This window comes from Palaemon carinicauda, chromosome 4 (genome assembly GCF_036898095.1).
Source record: "Palaemon carinicauda isolate YSFRI2023 chromosome 4, ASM3689809v2, whole genome shotgun sequence".
Lineage (NCBI taxonomy): Eukaryota > Metazoa > Arthropoda > Malacostraca > Decapoda > Palaemonidae > Palaemon > Palaemon carinicauda.
Genome location: NC_090728.1, coordinates 128,329,492 through 128,334,491, shown reverse-complemented (window position 1 = coordinate 128,334,491; position 5,000 = coordinate 128,329,492).

Sequence of the window (5,000 nt, the reverse complement as noted above, 5' to 3'; positions counted from 1 at the left end):
TCCTTTTATCTTCGTCTCACACAAGGCAAATACATCCATCCTTCTATTCCTAAACATACTTCCAATTTCACATCTTTTACTCTCTATCGTACTACATTCACGCACATTCAAACACCCCAAAACTAAAGTGCGGGGAGCAGTCACTCTCCCCCCAGCTCCATCTCTTTGTTGATGTCTCACAGGATGTAGATACAGGAGAGGAGGTTCCTAACCCCCTCGTCCTGTCCCTCTTAGTCGCCTCTTAGGACACGCAGGGATAATGTTGGCACTATTCTTGTTTTTATGCCCCCGCTGCCACAAGGGGCTTCTATATATATATATATATATATATGTGTGTGTGTGTGTGTGTGTGTGCAAATAGATAAATAAATAAATATATATATATATATATATATATGCACACGTACACACTAATACACATATATACATTCATATATATATATATATATATATATGTAAATATAAATATATATATATATATATATATATTATATATGTATATATATACACATATATACTATAAGTACCGTATATATGCACATATATATATATATATATATATACATATATATATGTATATATATATATATATATATACATAGATATATATATACATATATATATATATATATATATGTATGTATGTATATATTATATATATATATATATATATATGTATGTATATATATATTTATATATATATATATATATATACCCACATATATATATATATATATATATACATATATTTATATATATATATATATATATATAAATATATATATATATATATATATATTCAAATATTTATATATACATATATATATATATATATATATACATGTACACACATACATACATACATATATGTATATATATATATATATATATGCACACGTACAAACTAATAAACATATATACATTAATATATATATATATATATATATACACACACACATATATATATATATATATATATGTAAAGATTATATATATGTATATATATGTATATATATACATATATATATATATATATATATCTGTATATATATATATATATATATACTGTAAATACAGTATTTATATCTCAAGCATATCATACTAGAGGGGCATAAATAGCCCTTTTGAAATAAACTCTCTCTCTCTCTCTCTCTCTCTCTCTCTCTCTCTCTCTCTCTCTCAAAACTGGCGTCAATAACCTTAAATGTCAGGATGACTAAAATCTTGAAATCCATCAACCTTCCTAAAAAAATACACAATTTCACCCTCGGCTGTCTTTTTTTCCAGAATTATAACACACCACCTCGGGTCATGGTTCTGACTGTCCGAGATAATCGTAGTTAATCTTGGATGATATGTAGTATTACCGATTGTAGTATGGCCTTAGAATTAGCTCTAGATCAAATTCACTTATACCCAGTCTGATCATTTGTCTTTAACTTGTTTAACAGTGTTTCATATTCAACTTAATTATCTTTTTCACTGATAATTTTTTTTTTCACAATTTAGGTTTTCCCTCATTTCTAATGATTAAAAATTCATCTACTGTCTATTATCCCCTTTCCTTTTGACATACTTTAGCATTGAAATCACCATAAACAAATATAAACTATCATTATATTAAAGATATCTCCAGATCTTCATAAAAAAAACATTTTATCTTTTCCACTGTATGCGATATTTTTGAAGCATACGTTTCTATGATCTACAGTTATACTTATTTACTTTGATAATATATCCTGCAATTCTATCAGTGATACTATAAAATTCTTCCATATTACCTGCAAGTATTTTAATAATATAAAAAATACAATATTTTTATGAAGATCTGGGAATATCTTTAAAATAATGATACAATTTACATTTGTTTTTGGTAATTTCAATGCTAAAATGTGTAAAAAAAGAAGAGTATAATAGACACTAGGTATATTTGTAGTCATAAAAAAATGAAGAAAAAGCCTAAGTATAGAAACGAAGCTGGTGTAGCATAAGAGTTAGTATTTTAATCATGTATTTCATTTGTTTATTTAACCTTTTCTTTGCGGATATTCTGATAGGATGTTGCACAGCTCTGTTCACATTTTCACAAAGAAAATCAAAATGCTCAAAATTTAATGAAACTAAGTTTTATGTGTTCTATAACCTTTCTGTTTTTAGGATTAAACAATATTTTCACATGAGTTAATTTTTTTATGCTTAAATTATTCGATAAAAGGGAAAGAATTAAGAAAAATCACCAAAAATTCCTTTTCAAAGATGATTTTATCAATTCCACCTATAATCCTTCTCCCAATTAACCATTGACTAATGAATTTATTTTCCATATTAATAACGCTTTCGTACACTTTATGGGTATTTTATGTCTCAAAACATGGAATAATATAAAGAGGGGACTTTTCAACAATTTTATCACAAAAACAGGTTATTTGCTTTCTTTTACATTTACCTTTACCTTTCATCAAGAAATTCTTTGGAAAGATAGAGCATATAATACATTGTGGTTTTTGGTTTTTGTCAACATATTGAGCTAGAAAATACCTTTCAGTTAGTCTAGATTCCATTGCATTTGAAAATCTACCCTTTCTTTGAGTTTTGCCCGGCTTATACCCTTCTAACATAATGTTAATAATTTTTGCCCTGATTATTTTCTGATCAAACTTAACTGTGGGATTCTGAATGTTGTAGAATATGTTTGAGTCGACTAATGCTGCTTCAATGATACAATGCCAAATTGGTTGGTACCATTTCTGACTTTGTTTTGTATTCGTATGTTGAGCATAGCTGATCAAACTTATCAACTTCCCTCATATACTTATTCTATTCCACTTGAACACATGGCTTGACTATTTTTGTCATTTTTTTATGAAGTTTCACTTTATATGTACCTACTGTTCCTTTTAAAGATACTTGGTGAGAAGTAGAGGATATATCACACATATAAAAAAAAAAGATAATTCTTCAACCCAGAGTTAAAGGGAAAAATTAAAACGACAAAGTCAGCTGACTGATAAAAGCAGAGCAATGTCGAATGTTTTGCTAGTAGTATTGTACCAACCATGTTTCACACAATTGTACATAATGCCTTTTGTATATATTATGCTTGTATCTTCGCTCTTCCCTCGCACTAAAACGAACATGAAAATTCATGTCTGGTTTTTCTTCTGTAATATTGTCTGTCTTGTGAACTTGTTATGTCCTGTTGCCTTGAGGTTTTGTGTATAAGGAGAGTGTTCCGCAATAATATAACTCAGTCGTTTCCAATCTGCCTTTGAGTTCACATCCTTACTTGGCGCCGTCACATTGGTGACCCCGAAAGTCGACTTGCTCCCACTGCCTTCCACCCCCACCTCCCTCGCCCCTCCATCGTTGGTACTATGACGGAGACTACATCAATTGGCGCCGCGGCCGCCCCATTGAAACTTTCACTGTTTGCCACCGGAGAGGCGTTTGCTTGGTTTCAACGCGCTGAAGTCCACTTTCGTGTCAGGGGCGTGACTCGCTCAACCACCAAAGTGGATTATGTTTTCGCGGCGATACCCGAGGACACCTTCCCAGAAATATCCGACAGGCTTTGTGAACAAGGAGACACCCCAATAGCGTATGACGCCCTCAAATCATACCTTCTGTAGCAGTACTCGCCGTCGCCAGCCGCCCGTATAGCAAAGCTTTTTCAGCTCTCGCAACAACCCTTGGGGGACCAAAGGGCTTCGCTTGCCCTCAGGGAAATGACCAGTATCGCTCGCCTTCAACCTGCCGCAGACAGCTCTCCTCGTGAGGTGAACCTACTCCGTGCCCTTTGGATACGCCGTTTACCTGAACCTGTACGCGCTGCCATACCCGATGTCGATAGTTTACCCATAAAGGACTTGATGACCAAAGCCGACGCCCTTATGGACAGCCACTTCAAGACCATCATCAACGCCTCCACCCCTGACGACGAGGATGCCTATTCAACGTCAACCGAAGCTGACATGAATGCCGTAGGACATACACGCCTACCCCGTGATGTGCCGAAGTGGCGACACAGCCACCCACCACCCACCAATCCCTCGCACCCCAACGAACGACTTCTACAGCCACTTACTACCTCCCATCCGCTGCAGTTTTGCTACTACTACTTCAGATTCGGGGCAACCGCGAAGAAATGTGCCAAAGATTGTCAGTGGCCAAAAAACGTGTAAGCAGGCCATCGCTTGTGGCGGTGGCCTCCCATGTTTCTAATCTGTTCTTTTTACAGGATGCAGGAACGGGCGTGCGATTTTTGGTAGACACGGGTGCTTGTCATTCTCTTTTGCCAAGGAAACTCTTCAAGGCACAACGTAGTCTGCTTACATCTGCTGACGTCCGCTTGGTAGCTGCCAACGGAACTGCGATACCCACCTACGGTTACGAGAACCTCACATTATCGTTCGGAAACAGTTAATTCAATTGGAAGTTTCTCGTTGCTGGCGTCAAGGCACAACGCAGTCTGTCTATATCTGCCGACGTCCGCTTGGTAGCTGCCAACGGAACTGCGATACCCACCTACGGTTACGAGAACCTCACATTATCATTTGGAAATGGTTAATTCAATTGGAAGTTTCTCGTTGCTGACGTCACAATGCCAATCCTCGGTGCGGATTTCCTCTCTCATTTCCACCTTCTGGTCGATGTCGGCCACCGACGATTGGTCAACGCAGACTCGTACTTGTCGACACCGCTTCAACCCGCACCCTCTAACCTCGCTCTCCACATCAGCGCACCCACGGATGCCTACGCTCACCTCCTCACGTCGTACCCGGAAGTTTTCCGTCCAGAACTTCGCCAAACGCCCACGGTTCCTGCCAAGCACGGTATTTATCACGATATCAAGACGACGGGACCCCAGTCTTCGCAAAATTCAGACGTCTGGCACCGGAACAATTGGCAGCCGCCAAACAGACGTTCGCCGAAATGGAGAAAATGGGCCTTTGCCAAAAGGCCTCCAGCTTATGGTCGTCACCCTTACACATAGTTCTGAA